Raw genomic sequence first — 16,718 nt, forward strand, 5'->3', positions numbered from 1 at the left:
CAATCCTTATAATGACGTCAGTCGACAAACATGACGTCATTCGACACACAAACATGACGTCAGTTGACAAACACGTCCCAGTCGTCATTTGTGTCCTTGTGTCCCAATCTGTAATTTCTCTTTGAGTGTCCCGGTCGTCATTTATATTCCCTGTGTCCCGGTCTGTATATACATTCGTTTTTGAATTGGTATATGATGAAATAAATTTTTGTTATTTTCCTTTTTTTCTTTTTAGTTTTTTTTTTGTTTTTAACTTTTTTTTTAGCTTTTTTAGTTTTTTTCTTTTTTCTTTTTAGTTTTTTTTGTAGTTTTTACCTTTTTTAGTTTTTTTTTTATTTTTATTTTTTTTAGTTTTCTTATTCCCCTTTATTTTTCAGTTTTTTCCTTTTTTTAGTTTTTTTTTCTTTTTCAGTTTGTAGTTTTTTTAGTTTATTTTTGGTTTTTTTTTCTTTTTTAGTTTTTAGTTTTTTACCTTTTTTAGTTAGTATTTTCTTTGTAGTCTTTTTTGTAGTTTCTACCTTTTTTAGTTTTTTTTCTTCTTTTGTATTAATGCTAAAGCCAAGGATCAAACCTGGAACCTCTCGGGCCTAGGATCTGGAACATAACGCTTTACCAACTCAGCTACTTCGGCTTGAATACATTCGTTTTTGAATTGGTATATGATGAAATAATTCAGACGTCATATGCGGACAGACAGACAGACACACTAACAAACAACTTTATTTTTATACTAGCTGTTGGGGTGGCACTTCGCGCCACCCCAACACCTAGTTGGTTGGGGCGCTTCCCCCCCCCCAAGTCCCCCCGCGCGCGTAAGTCGTTACGCACCATATTAGTTACGCACCATTGTAGTTGTGTCCCTGTGTCCCACCTGTGACTATAGATAAAAGAGAAAAGATTTCTCTTTTCGTTATATATATAAGTTTTTAACTACGTAAAACGTGCGAATATACAACATTTTTCGATGTCCCATTGTCTGTGCATATAAATAGATTGTCAGGTTTACCGACTCTTGAACATGCAACATAAAATTGTCCACGGGAAAAACAATCCGTATTCAGATCTATACCTCATTACTCTAATGATTGCCCTTGAGCTTTGTTGATGGTGATTGCTAATCGAACATTCCCTGTGTCCCCGTCGTCATTTATATATCCCCCTGTGCCCCCGGCATCCCCGTTGTAGTTGTGTCCCTGTGTCCCGGTCGTCATTTATATTCCCAGTATCCCGGTCGTCATTTGTGTCCCATTGCACCAGTCTGTAATTTCTCTTTGAGCGTCCCGGTCGCCATTTATATTTCCTGTGTCCCGGTGTCCCGGTTGTCATTTGTGTCCCGGTGTCCCGGTCTATAATTTATCTTTGAGCGTCCCGGTCGTCAGTTATATCTCCCGGTCGTTATTTGTGTCCCAGTGTCCCAGTCTGTAATTTCTCTTTGAGTGTCCCGGTCGTCATTTATATTCCCTGTGTCGCGGTTTTTAGTTTTCTTTTTCTCCTTTATTTTTCTTTTTTTTCCTTTTTTTAGTTTTTTTTTCTTTTTCAGTTTTTGTTTTTTTGTTTTTTTTTTTAGTTTTTTTATTAGTTTTTATTTTTTTTCTTTTTAGTTTTTTTTTGTAGTTTTTACCTTTTTTTAGTTTTTTTCTTTTTTAGTTTTTAGTTTTTTACCTTTTTTAGTTTTTTTTAGTTTTTTAGCTTTTTTAGTTTTTTTAGTATGTTCTTTTTAGTTTTTTTGTAGTTTTTACCTTTTTTAGTTTTTTTTCTTCTTTTGTATTAATGCTAAAGCCAAGATTCGAACCTGGAACCTCTTGGACCTAGAACCTGGAACATAACGCTTTACCGGCTCAACTACTTCGGCTTGAATACATTCGTTTTGAGCAGCTTCCTCGGCTGTTGCCATTGTAGGTTCCTCAGTTATTTTACATTTAGAAATTTCTCTTTCAACGATCTTCTTACAATTAAAAATTTGTCTTTGAACAATTCTCTTAAATACCTGTGTCCTGGTCGTCATTTATATTCCCTGTGTCCCGGTCGTCATTTGTGTCCCGGTATCCCAGTCTGTAATTTCTCTTTGAGTGTCCCGGTCGTCATTTATATTCCCTCTGTCCCGGTCGTCATTTGTGTCCCGGTCTGAAATTTCTCTTTGACTATTTTTTCTTTTTAGTTTTTTTTTAGTTTTTTACCTTTTTTTCAGTTTTCTTTTTCTTATTTTTCAGCGTCACTATGAAATACATATCGCCGAACCTTTGTTTTTTTAACTAAAATCTGGTAGGCATTGATGACCTTATCCAAGTCATAATCCCAAACCAAATCATCAACGCTATCATTTTCAGTTTTGATATGTTTTGACTCTCGCTGTCCAGGTGGATTTTCATCTAACTGCGCGGTTTTGCGTTCTTTAGCCGCAAGCCTGTTTTCTTGCTGTTCTTGTGATTCCTCGGCACGCTTTCTTTTATTACTTTCTCTATCAGCCGCAAGCCTGTTTTCTTGCTGTTCTTGTGATTCCTCGGCTAAATACTTTTAATGACGTCATCGTCATAACAAAGATAACGGCAACTAACTTCATGACGACATGATGACATGACGTCACTCGACAGACATAACACACATACAACTTATTTATATATATATATAGATATATAGATATGAGGGGGTTGGCCCCCTCGTCAATACCTCGCTCTTTACACTAAAGCTTCAATTTTGTTGCAATTCTTTAAGAATGACCCATGAATCACAAAGACAATAGAATAAATAATTGAAATTACTAAAAATACTTTGGCGTAAAGAGCGAGGTATTGAGGAGGAGACGAACGCTCATATATACGTAACAATTTCTATTCGTTTTAAGTTTTAATGCTGCTCCTTACTTCCAGTTGAAAAAACTTTTTTATTTATTTATTTTCTCATTGTTTTATATAAATAATGCTAGAAAATCCTGCGCCTTCTTCATGGACATTCTCTTCCTTCATGATAATTTCCTCCCTGGAAAGATGCTCCCACGTAACCCCCTCCCCCTAACCCATCCCCATTCCCAACTGCGAAAAATTCCCCCGGAAAACGTCTTTACGCTTCACAATAACCATTACTGTATTAAACAATGGTCAAAATTTGTAACTTGCAGCCCCTTTCCCGAGGACTGTGGGGGATTAAATCATCCCCAAAGACATAGTTAATATGTTTTTTGATTATTCTGAACAAAATGGCTACCTCAAAGTTTTCATCCGGTGACTTTGGAGAAAATGAGCGTGGGAGGGGGCCTATATCCCCTCTAATTTTTTGGTCACCTAAAAAGAACACTAGAACTCTTAATTTCAGTCAGAAAGAACCCCTTTGGGACATTTTAGGACAACTGGGTCGATAAGATCACTCCTGGAAAAAAAATAAACACGCATGCGTGATCTGTCTTCGGGCAAAAAATACAAAATTTCAAATTTTTTTACATAGGAGCTTGAAACTTCTGCAATAGGGTTCTTTGATACCTTGAATCTGATGGTGTGATTTTTGTTAAGATTGTATGACTTTTAGGGTGTGTTTCCTCCTGTTTTGTAAAATAAAGCAAATTTTCTCAGGCTCTTAACTTTTGATGGGTAAGACTAAATTTGATGAAACTTGCGTGTTTAAGATCAGAATAAAAATATAATATTTTTAATATAACTATTGGTATCAAAATTAAGTTTTTTAGGGTTTCGGTTACTATTGAGCCGGGTCGCTCCTTCTTTGCAGTTCGTTACCATGAACTGTTTGATTTATCTGGTATTTCATACAAAGGTGCCAAAAAAAAACAATTCTTTTGCCTAACTTACGCTGTCAAATTAAAGAAGCCGAAACAACTTCGTTTTTTTTTTAACGAATATTTCAACCACTTTTTCTTGAAAGGAAGTTTTTCAAAGAAAACTGAGGAGCTGCATTAAAAACTAGACGAGCAGGAAAACTGGAACTACCACAAGCGGACGCTTGGGACCTACGTCTTCAAAAGGCTAGAATTCCAGTTCCACTTCACTGAAATTATTTGTATTTTCGAAGACTTGTATTCATTTTTCATACTCTCAACAAATAAAAAAAAAATCTCTATAATAAACGAGATTAATGAAGAGAACCAATCAAATGTAAATTAACAGTTTAATTAATATTGAGCTGATATAGATTTAATTGATGATAGAATGAATTGATATTCATTCCTAGTAGTCTTTTTAACGTTAGATTTTTTAACGTTATAAAAGTGAGAACTTTTAACTGTAATTTGTTTTTAATAAAACACAAATGACGCACAGGTCTTTAGAACGCACGAGAGTGTTAACGCAACTCCTGATTTTACTATCTTAGTTTTAAGTTTGACTTGATTACTATTCCATTTTTTTTGGGGGGGAGGGGTCACTTATTTATTAAAAGTAATTTATGTTCTTCTTACGCTTGAATTACTATTTGACTTAAGTTCTCTTTGTTTTAAACCAAATGTTAATTGTGTTGCGAGAGCAACACTTTGGTTTTGTCCCGTTTTGTTTTTTTTCCTATGCCGCCGATGTTGGCTTATTCCTGGAAACTGGTAAGGGTCTAACCTGTGCGGTTTTTACGGAAAGTGTGGACCTCAGGCCGGATTGATGAATATGGCATTACATTTTGGAAAGCTTCGCAGAACTCTTGCCTGGGGACAAAAAGGATGGTTTTTGCTTGTCCACGAGCCAGGGCCTATGGTGTGCGAAATGAAGTGGAGTTATGTAGCCTATGTCAGAGAGGAGTATCTGAAGTTGTGCAGCCAAGCTTTCGTTTCATCAAACTATGTTTCTGCTTTCGAGTGGAAAGCTCCGTTCTAGCAGGCAAGGAGGCAGGCACCACTTTCAAACTGAAGATGGACTAAAATCTAGAAGTGTTAAATATATGTGGCAGTTACCCGGCCCCGCGCCCAATATATCTTCTTTGAGTGAGAAACAGAACAATTTACAGAAGCAAAAAAGCGGCATTTTCCCACGGGTCCAAAAGTGCTGCCGTGATTTTGTCTGGGTTTATCATTTGTTTTTTCGGACTTGGGATTGAGGTAGAGAAATGTTATCAGATGTACCTCTTAAACTTTAAAAGTTATGTCATTGCTTAGAAATTGGAGCTTATCCTTTGCTCCTTTCTAAGTGGTGCGGTTAGAAAGTTGGCCTACGGCAAAAAAATCAACATTTGAACTAAGACAGATAGAATTTTTTTTCGACAGCAATCGATAGCTCTTGATGAGCTGATCAAAGTATATGTCATCCATTTTTTGGTAGAAAAATTCCTTCTTGAGATATAATTGTTTGGAAGATTCAAGGGATTGACAACTTCAGCAGTAGGGTACACACTGAAACCAAAAATCTATAAATATAAAAATAAGTTGTCTGTGTGTGTGTGTGTGTGTCGAGTGACGTCCTTTTTGTGTGTCGACTGACGTCATGAAGTTAGTTGTCATGTTTGTTATGACGATGACGTCATTAAAGGTAGTCAGTTGTCGTCATGTTTGTTATGACGATGAGGTCATTAAAGGTATTTAAGACATTCGTTCACGGAAAAATCTATTAATGTTTAACTTTAAAATGACTGATGAACCTACAATGGCAACAGCCGAGGAAGCTGCTCAAAGAGTCTATGCCAAAAAACTTGCTGTTGATAGAGAAAGTAAGAAAAGAAAGCGTGCCGAGGAAGAGGAACTACCAGAGCAACGCGAAACCGGACTTGCTGCTAAAAGAGAAAGTGAAAAAAGAAAACGTGCCGAGAAACTACCATAGCAACGCGAAACCAGACTTGCTGCTAAAAGAGAAAGTGAAAAAAGAAGGCGTTCCGAGGAACTACCAGAGCAACATGAAACCAGACTTGCTGCTAAAAGAGAAAGTGAAAAAAGAAGGCGTGCCGAGGAATCACAAGAACAGCAAGAAAACAGGCTTGCTGCTGATAGAGAAAGTAAGAAAAGAAAGTGTGCCGAGGAATCACAAGAGCAACCTGAAATTTATCACCTGGCATTCAGGTACAGCCCAGTCGATGATTATAGCTTGAGTAGATGTGTTCAAATCGGGACTATGTCTAAAATTTGTCCCTATTGCAAGGCCTTGAAATTCAATGGTGAAACAATGGGAATGTGTTGCGCCTCAGGAAAAGTTAAACTTCGTCTATTGGCTGCACCACCAGAGCCATTGAAGACTTTGCTTACTGGAACTACGTCAAAATCTAAGCGTTTTTTTTTATCACAGATCAGAAAATATAACTCATGTTTCCAAATGCCGTCGTTTGGTGCCCAAATCGAAAATCCAGATCAATTTATGCCTACTTTCAAAGTAAAAGGGCAAATTTATCATAGAGCAGGGTCCCTTCTACCATTCTCAGGCAAAAAACGTAACATTTTAAAAGCTTCGATAGGCTGACAACTTCAGCGTTTAACCGATATCAAAGAAACAAAACCAAAGTGTTGCTCTCGCAACACTTTATTTGGCGAAGCCGGACAAAGGTTGCCGCAACACTTCACGTTGCTCAGGCAACGTAGGTCTAGTATATACATGTTTTTTTTTCATTTATTTATAAAAGTACAAAATACATTTATAAACGAGGTATGGAGCACTTTAATGACTTTGATTTACTAAGCACTGGATCATGAGAGCAGAATATCCAGTCACTTTCTCAGTCGTTCAGACTGCCTTCAATAGGATTTGCTCCTCTTCTTTGCAAATCTAGCTCCTCTCCTTTAGACTTAGATTCTGATTCAGGTGACCGTGCCTGTTCCAAAGCCTCTCCTAGACTCAAGTGCTAGATAAAGCCCTGAGGATTATATATTAATTTCTACCCCCACCTCCTTTAGAGCGAAGTCTGTATTATCTGAAGATCTTTTAAAAACAAATGCTGAAACACAAGGGCAGTTAAACTAGAATAAGAATTTCTTTTAGTCACTATAGTCAGTAAAAACTAATTCAGTAGCAGTTTGTTGAAAAGCAGGATAAATCTTTGAAAAGAGCACTGAAACTTTCGGTTTACAATTCACTGAGCCCCCTCCAAACTTGTTGGAACCCCCTTCCACATGAACCCCTGGTAAAAAATAAATAAACAAATATTTATACATTGAACTCTTATCGGCAGTGGCTTAATTTTGTCCAAATTTGGGGGAGGGGGCAAATTTGGAGCCAATTTTCTCAAATCAAGTGAAAATGACACTTAAAACTGAAAAATTAGCCATATAGTACTATAAAGGAAAAGAAATACTAAAGAAGACTGACTTGTTTCTCTGGATACTCTAATTATACAGGCGTATCTTAATTCTGACAAGGTTTTTTGCAGAAACTAAATTTCAGCTGGAGGAAAAACTTAGTTCTGGGGGGGGGGTAGCTTCGGTCTGAAGAGGGCATTTAACATCCCTTCTACCCTATAACAAACTACGCCCCCGCTTATCGGTCTTTACTATAGACAAAGCAACACGATTGCCCACGACTTAAACAGGAGAGTAGAAATTTTAATTTCCCTTCTATTGAAATCCTTAAATTATCCAAGGGTATAGTAGGGGGAATTTTCCGTGGGTTAGGGGAATTTTCCAAGGGGGGGTAAACATCGGCTCCCGGGGAAAAGATGGCATGAATATCAAAAATCTGATATATCTGATATGTGGAAAATAAGATATTATTAAGGATATTGATTCTGCTTTGGCCTTCCACATTGTCGAAAATCCAGATCATGTAGTTCTTTTTGACGAAACAACTTTAATATTTGAAGCAAATGGGTTTCCACGTTATTTTAGGAAGGCAATTGAAAATAAAATCCATAAATTGAGACCTTGCTTTAAATAGAGATACTCGAGACATCCCTATAAGCCCAATTTACAGTAACTTAAAATCAAAGGATTCGGGCAACATTTTTCTTCAGTTTAAATTAAGATCATCTGACCAGACTCTTAATGAGAATTAGGTGAGTAGTGATGCTTGCCCAATCTAATTGATGAATAGTCTTTCATTTATTCTGGCTTGGTTTTTTGGTTTGTTTGATTCAGTCTTTCTTCAGTTCAGTTAGAGCCAATACAAAGGATTAGTTTTTCTTCTTCTTTTTGTTTAAACCCTCTCAAACAAATACAAAGCAGAAAAAATAGGAAAATCTTTTCAACACAGTGGAAATTAGTTCTGTGAATATTTCTGGTCCATGTCCAAGGGCCATCTTCAGCACAATACGAGAACAACAGAGAAAATATGCATATATAAATAAACTGACATTAAATTGTGATAATTAAAACTAAATAATGTTTTTTAAAACTTTTTTAAAAACAGCCCAAGCATCCTTACTTCAACGAAGCTCAACCAGGACGCTATTTTCGCTATTTTAACCCTCTGTTTTTATGGCAATTGGTATTAACCAAGTGACATATAGCAATCGCAAATTCTGTCGGTCTGTCGGTCTGTAGGTCCCGGTTTTGCTACTTTAGGCACTTCCAGGTAAGCTAGGACGATGAAATTTGGCAGGCATATCAGGGACCGGACCAGATTAAATTAAAAATAGCCGTTTTCCCGATTTGAACATCTGGGGGGGGGGAGTGTGGCCCGTTAATTCGAAAAAAAATAGAAAAATTGAAGTATTTTTAACTTACGAACGGTTGATCATATCTTAATGAAATTTGATGTTTGGAAGGATATCATGTCTCCAAGCTAATATTTCAAATCCTGACCGGATATGGTGACACTGGGGGGAGTTGGGAGGGGGAAACCTAAAATCTTGGAAAACACTTAGAGTGGAGGGATTGGGATGAAACTTGATGAGAAAAATAAGCACAAGTCCTAGATACATGATTGACATAACCGGAATGGATCCGCTCTCTTTGGGGTACTTGGGGGGGGGGGCTAATTCTGAAAAATTAGAAAAAGTGAGGTATTTTTAACTTACGAACGGGTGATCGGATCTCAATGAAATTTAATATTTAGAAGTATATCGTTTTTTAGAGCTATTATTTTAAATCCCGACCGGATCTGGTGACATTGGGGGGGGGAGTTGGGAGGGGAAAACCTAAAACTTGGAAAACACTTAGAGTAGAGGGATCGGGATGAAACTTGGTGGGAAAAATAAACGCAAGTCCTAGATACACGATTGACATAACCGAAACGGATCCGCTCTCTTTGAGGTAGTTGGGGGGGGGGGCGTTAATTCTGAAAAATTAGAAAAAATGAGGTATTTTTAACTTACGAACGGGCGATCAGATATCAATGAAATTTGATATTTAGAAGGATATCGTGTCTCAAAGCTCTTATTTTAAATTCCGACCGGATCTGGTTGGGATTTTGGGGTGGGGGAACCTAAAGTCATGAAAAACGCTTAAATTGGAGGGATCGGGATGAAACTTGGTGGGAAAAATAATCAGAAGTCTTAGATACGTGATTTACATAATTGGAACGGATCCGTTCTATTGGGGGGGGGGGGTAATTCTGAAAAATAAGAAAAAATGACGTATTTTCAACTTACGAAGGAGTTATCGGATCTTGAAATTTAGAAGGACCTCGTAACTCAGATCTCCTATTTTAAATATCAACCGGATCCCGCGTAATTGGGGGGGGGGGCAGTTGGGGGTACCGGAAATCTTTGAAAATACTTAAAGCGGTGAGATCAGGATGAAACTGGATGGGAAGAATAGAAACCTGTTTAAGATACGTGACTGACATAACCGGACCAGATCTGCTCTCTTTGGTGGAGTTGGGGGGGGGGTAATTTTGAAAATTGAGGCATTTGTAACTTACGAAAGGGTGACCAGATCTTAATGAAATTTGATATTTAAAAGGATCTTGTGCTTTAAAGCTCTAATTTTAAATTCCGACCAGATCCTGTGACATTGGGTGGTGTTGAAGGGGGATACCGGAATTCTTGGAAAACGCGAAAATTGGGGTATTTTTATCTTACGAGTAGGTGATCGGAACTTAATGAAATTTGATATTCAGAAGGAATTCATGTCTCAGAGCTCTTATTTCAAATCCCTACCAGATCTTTTGACATTGGGGGAGTTGGAGGGGGAAATCTTGGAAAACACTTGGAGTGGAGGAATCGGGATGAAGCTTGGTGGATAGAATAAGCAAATGTCCTTGATACGTGATTAACAGAATCGTACTGGATTCGCTCTCTTTGGGGGAGTTGGGGGGAGGGGTTCAGTGATTTGGCGAGTTTGGTGCTTCTGGACGTGCTAGGACGATGAAAATTGGTAGGCGTGTCAGGGAGGTGCACAATTTGACTTGATAAAGTCGTTTTCCCAGATTCGACCATCTTGGGGGCTAAAGGGAGAGGGAAAATTAGAAAAAATTAGGTATTTATAACTTACGAGTGGGTGATCGGATCTCAATGAATTTTGATATTTAGAAGGACATCGTGACTCAGAGCTCTTATTTTAAATCCTGACCGGCATTAAGCCTCTTATTTTCCTTTTTAAATCAATCTATTTATTCATAGAATTTTGTTAGAGCTCATACCATATGATCTCTTGGCTCTTAGCTCTTCTTGCCTCGTCACAAGTGCCATATGAGCTCTTAGCTCTTGTTTTTAACAACCGGCGCAAAAGTCCATGACAATATAACTGCCTCTATCATTTTCGAATCTTTTTTGTCCGCTGGATGGCATTACTTTCGTTTTTCTCGGCTGTTTGGTTTTATCATTTTGTTTCTCTTGTGTGTCATATGCCAATGCTGCTTGTAGCCCTTTCTGTCTTTAACAGTTGACAGAACTAATTTATTTTTTTCAGCTAATATTTCACCATTTTAAAATTATAATAACCTGTACTATAATATACTTTTTCGTTCTTAGAACAAGAGACACAGCTGTACACGAAAGAAAATCATATTCAGTCCTTTTTCTGCCAGACTCTTCGTGCTTTTGTGCCCTGATTAAATAAAAAAAAACAAGTTTTTTAAATGAAAGTAAGGAGCGACATTAAAACTTAAAACGAACAGAAATTACTCCGTATATGAAAGGGGCTTTACCTCCTCAGCCCCTTACTGTATTAAAAAGTAGAGTTAAGAGAAAGAGTCAAACTATAGCGTAAAGAGCGGGGCGTTGAGGAGGAAAACCTTTCATATACGGAGTAATTTCTGTTCGTTTTAAGTTTTAATGTCGCTCCTTACTTTCATTTAAAAAACTTGCTTTTTATTTAATTTCTGGACGTTTTGAATTAATGCATGTTCTGATCTTGGTTCTCCGCACATAAATAATTAAAACGAAATTTGCATATTAATTTTTTTGGATAAATGGCTTTCTCATAGTTTTAATCGGAAGATTTTGAGAAAAAAGGAGCGAGGGAGGAGGCCTAGTTGCCCACCAGTTTTTGATTACTTAAAAAGGCAACTAGAACTTTGAATTTTTTACGAAAGTTTTCATTAGTAAAATATATACCTAACTTACGAATTAACTTACGTAAGTAATTTCTATATTCGTATGTTTTTATTGCGTAAATGAGGGGGTTCACCCCTCGTCGATACCTCGGTCTTTACATTAGAGCTTTAATTTTGTCCCAATTCCTTAAGAATGACCCCTAAATCCCAAAGGCAGTAGAATAACTAGTTGAAATTACTAAAAATACTTTAGCGTAAAGAGCGAGGAATTACGAGGAGGTAAACACAGGCGTAATAATTTCTGGGGTTGTTTTCCCCTATTTTCTAAAATGAGGCAAATTTTATCAGACTCGTAAGTTTTGATGGGTAAGACTAATCTTGATGAAACTTATATCTATATATATAAAAATAAGTTGTCTGTGGATGGATGTGTGGATGGATGTGTGGATGGATGTGTCAGGTGACGTCACCTGAAAAAACTGGATTAGGTGACGTCAAAACTGAAAAAACTAAAAAAAGGCAAAAACTACAAAAAAAACTAAAAACTAATAAAAAAAATAAAAAAGCTAAAAAACTAAAAAAACTATAAAGGTAAAAACCAATAAAAAACTAAAAAAAAACTGAAAAAACTAAAAAAAGGCAAAAACTACAAAAAAAAACTAAAAACTAATAAAAAAAGTAAAAAAGCTAAAAAAATAAAAAAACTAAAAAAACTAAAAAAAGGTAAAAAACTAAAAAAAATAAAAAATAAAAAAAAACTAAAAAAAAGGAAAAAACTGAAAAATAAGCTAAAATAAAGGTAAAAACCAATAAAAAACTAAAAAAAAAAGGAAAAAACTAATAAATGACGACACTCAAAGAGAAAGCGACCAGGACAAAAAACTAAAAAAAAAGGCAAAAACTACAAAAAAACTAAAAACTAATAAAAAAAATAAAAAAGCTAAAAAACTAAAAAAACTAAAAAAAGGTAAAAAACTAAAAAAACTAAAAACTAAAAAAAAACTAAAAAAGGTAAAAACTAAAAGAACTAAAAAAGAAAAAAATAAATGACGACACTCAAAGAGAAAGCGACCAGGACAAAAGGAATGTTCGATTAGCAATCAACAAAGCACCGGGACACAGGCAGTATAAATGACGACCAGGACACAAGTAAAAAAAAAAATTAACAAAACTAAAAAGAAGGTAAAAACTACAAAAAAACTAAAAAGAAAAAAAAACTAAAAACTAATAAAAAAACTAAAAAATCTAAAAATCTAAATTAACTAAAAAAGAAAAAAAAAGGAAAAAAATAAAGGAGAAAAACAAAACTAAAAAACGAATGTATATACAGACCGGTACACCGGGATACAAATGACGACCGGGACACAGGGAATATAAATAACGACCGGGACACAGGGACACAACTACAACGGGGACACCGGGGGAAACAGGGGGATATAAATGACGACCGGGACAAAAAAACTAAAAAGAAATAAAAACTAAAAACTAATAAAAAAAACTAAAAAATCTAAAAATCTAAATAAGCTAAAAAAGAAAAAAAAAGGAAAAAAATAAAGGAGAAAAACAAAACTAAAAAACGAATGTATATACAGACCGGGACACCGGGATACAAATGATTACCGGGACCCGGGACACAGGGAATATAAATGACGACCGGGACACAGGGACACAACTACAACGGGGACACCGGGGGAAACAGGGGGATAACCTGACAATCTATTTATATGCAAAGACAATGGGACAGCAAAGAATGTTGTATATTCGCAAGTTTTACGTAGTTAAAACCATATATATATATATATATATCTATATTCACAGGTGGGACATAGGGACACAACTACAATGGCGCGTAACTATTATGGCGCGTAACGACTTACGCGCGCGGGGGGGCTTGGGGGGGGCGCGAAGCGCCCCCACCAACTAGGTGTTGGGGTGGCGCGAAGCGCCACCCCAACAGCTAGTATATATATATATATATATATATATATATATATATATATAAAATCAGCATTATAATGCGATTCTTTTGATGTAACTATTTGTATCATATTTTAGAGTTTCGGTTACAAATGAGCCTACAGTTCGTTACCACGAACAGTTTGATCGTTACCACGAACTGTTTGATTCGCTGATGTTTTCTTCTTCAAAAAATCTCAAGCCAAACTGGCGTACCTTATTTTGGCAAAGAGAGAAAAATCTCAAGAAAAAAAAACAACCAAAAACAACGGGTCTATCGCCCAATAGAGAGAAAAGAAAGGACGATAACCACGACATATATTTCATCTGTATTAATTTAGGCATTTTCTGCACTAAAGATAGAAATAATCTAAAACATAACTAATTAAAACGAAAACTATAAAATCTATAACCAAAAACAACCAAATAAAAGGACCAAACCAATGCTGTATCAACATTTTGTGTTATGTTGGCTTATCAATCACTAGCATTTGAAGTAAGCGAATTATTTTCAGCGCAGCAAAAATTAATCAAACATTCCGGAACATTTTAAGTTTAGTAAAATATTAAATTAAAAAAAACAAGTTTTTTGAAATGAAAGTAAGGAGCGACATTAAAACTTAAAACGAACAGAAATTACTCCTTATATGAAAGGGGTTTTTCCTCCTCGTCGCCCCGCTCCTTGCGCTAAAGTTTTTTATTGTTTTAAAAAGTAGAGTTGCGAGAAAGAATCAAACTTTAGCGCAAGGAGCGGGGCGTCAAGGAGGAAAAACCCCTTTCATATAAGGAGTAATTTCTGTTCGTTTTAAGTTTTTAATGTCGCTCCTTACTTTCATTTCAAAAAACTTGTTTTTTTTTATTTAATTTCTGAAAGTTTTTGAATTAATACATGTCTGATTTTGGCTCTCCGTACATAAATTATTAAAATGAAATTTGCATATTAATTCTTTTTTTGGTTAAATGGCTTTCTCTTAGTTTTGATCAGACGATTTTGAGAAATAAGGGGTGGGGAAGGAGGCCTAGTTGTCTTCCAATTTTTCGGTTACTTAAAAAAGCAACTAAAACTTTTAACTTTTAACGAACGTTTTAATTAGTAAAAAAATACGCAACTTAAGAATTAACTAACGTAACAAACTTTTATATTCTTGTATTTTTGATTATATATATGAGGGGGTTGATCCCCTCGTTAATACCTCGCTCTTCACATTAAATCTTGTTTTGTCCCAATTCTTTAAGAATTACCCCTGAATCAGAAAGGCCGTAGAATAAATAGTTGAAATTACTTAAAAAATTTTTAGCATAAAGAGTGAAGTATTTATCTCCTCCTAAATACATCGCTCTTTATGCTAAAGTATTTTTAGAACCCCTCATATGCGTAATAATCTCTGTTCGTTTTAGGTTTTGATGCTTCTCGTTACTTTCAATTGAAAAAAACTTTTTCATGTTTATATTTTCATTGTTCGTTTTTTTATAGTAATGCTAGAAGGTCCTGCGCCCTTTTGATTGAATTTCTCTTCCCCCATGAAATATTTCTCCAAGAAAAGATCCTCCCATATAGCCCCCTCCCCTGAACCCCACACCCAAACCAAAAAAATCCCCCTGATAACGTCGGTACACTTCCCAGTAACCATTACTATATGTAAACATTGACCAAAGTTTGTAACTTGCAGCCCATCTCCCAGGGACTGTGGGGGGTAAGTCATCCCCAAAGACATAGTTATTATGGTTTTAGACTATGCGGAACAAAATGGCTATCTCAAAATTTTGATCTGTTGACTTTCGTAAAAAAATGAGCGTGGGAGGGGGCCTAGGTGCCCTCCAATTTTTTGGTCACTTAAAAAGGGCACTAGAACTTTTCATTTCCGTTAGAATGAGCTCTCTTGCAACATTATAGAACCACTTGGTCGATACGATGACCCCTGGGAAAAAAAAAACAAAACAAAAAAACAAATAAACACGCACCCGTGATTTGTCTTCTGGCAGAAAATGCGAAATTCCACATTTTTGTAGATTGGACCTTGAAATTTTTTCTATAGGGTTCTCTGATACGCTGAATCCGATGGTGCGATTTTCGTTAAGATCCTATGACTTTTAGGGGATGTTACCCCCTATTTTCTAAACTAAGGCAAATTTTCTCAGGGTCGTAACTTCTGATGACAAAGACTAAATTTGATGAAACTTATATATTTAAAATCAGCATAAAAATTTGATTCTTTTGATATATCTTTTAGCATCGAAATTCCGTTTTTTAGAGTTTCGTTTACTATTGAGCCCGGTCGCTCCTTAAGTTCGTTACCACGAACTGTTTGATAATTATTTAGTTTTATTTTTCCTATATTGTATTAATTTACTATATTTATTAAAATCAAAAGTTTTTTAAACGTGGATGTTCTTATTTCTGAAAACTAAACCCAAGCTTATTTAGTACTCAAATATTATTAATAAACTATAATGTGTTTTAAACGTTAGTGTTCTCGTTTCTGAATACTAGATCCTATGTTTATTAATTATTCAAAAACTATTGATAAAATCAGATGTATTTTAACCGTCTGTGTTCATATATCTGACAACTAAAACCCATATTTTTCTAATATTCATATATCTATATTATTAATAAACTCAGATTATAATAAACGTAATGTTTTTATTTCTGAAAACTAAACCCAAAGTTTTTAAAATACAAATATTATTAATAAAAAAAGATCTTTCTACTGCTCCAATTGCTGGAACGCTTATTGAATTCAGAAAAATCTAGCTTAAAAAACAGTAAACATAATATGATCCAGGTTAGAAAATACGTTTACTCTAGGTGCCTGGGGTGCGGCAGGTTGGCTCCGAGTACCCTGGTTGTGGCAAGATGGCAGCAATTTGGATAGTAAAAAACAAATTTCATTTTATTTATAGTACTTGAATATCTTGTAAACTTGGGTCTTAGTTTTCAGAAATAAGAAAATCCTCGCTTAAGCTACATAATATTTGAGTATTTAGTAAAATTGGGTTTTAGTTTTCAGAAATATAAACATCTACGTTTAAAACATATCTTATTTTAATGATAATATTTGTGTATTTAATAAATTTGAGTTTTAGTTTTCAGAATTAAGACTATCCAAGTTTTAAATTCATCTTATTTATTAATGATATTTCAGTTTTTATATAAACTTGTGTCTTAGTGTTTAGAAATGAGAAATCTACGTTTGAAATACATCTGGTTTTATTAATAATATTTGAGTATTTAATAAGCTCGGGTTTTAGTTTTACGAATAAGAGTATTAACGTTTAAAATACATCTGATTTTATCAACAGTATTTGAGTATATATAATACTTAGGTTTTAGCTTTCATATTTTATCATTAAAATTTTGGTATATAATATACTTGGGATTAGTTTCACAAATAAGAACGTCCACGTTTATATAACATCTTATTTCATTAATAATATTTGAGCATTTAATAGCTTGGGTTTAGTTTTCAGAAAAAAAACGAC

At 35.2% G+C, this 16,718-nt stretch overlaps 1 protein-coding gene across 3 annotated transcripts in view; it reads right to left on the minus strand.

Annotated features, from left to right (window-relative positions):
* The window catches only part of LOC136040253 (monocarboxylate transporter 2-like), a 375,363-nt gene that overhangs the window by 91,514 nt on the left and 267,131 nt on the right, over window positions 1–16,718 (minus strand). The gene's annotated exons all lie outside the window — the stretch shown is intronic.

Source organism: Artemia franciscana, chromosome 2 (genome assembly GCF_032884065.1).
Source record: "Artemia franciscana chromosome 2, ASM3288406v1, whole genome shotgun sequence".
Classification (NCBI taxonomy): Eukaryota; Metazoa; Arthropoda; class Branchiopoda; order Anostraca; family Artemiidae; genus Artemia; species Artemia franciscana.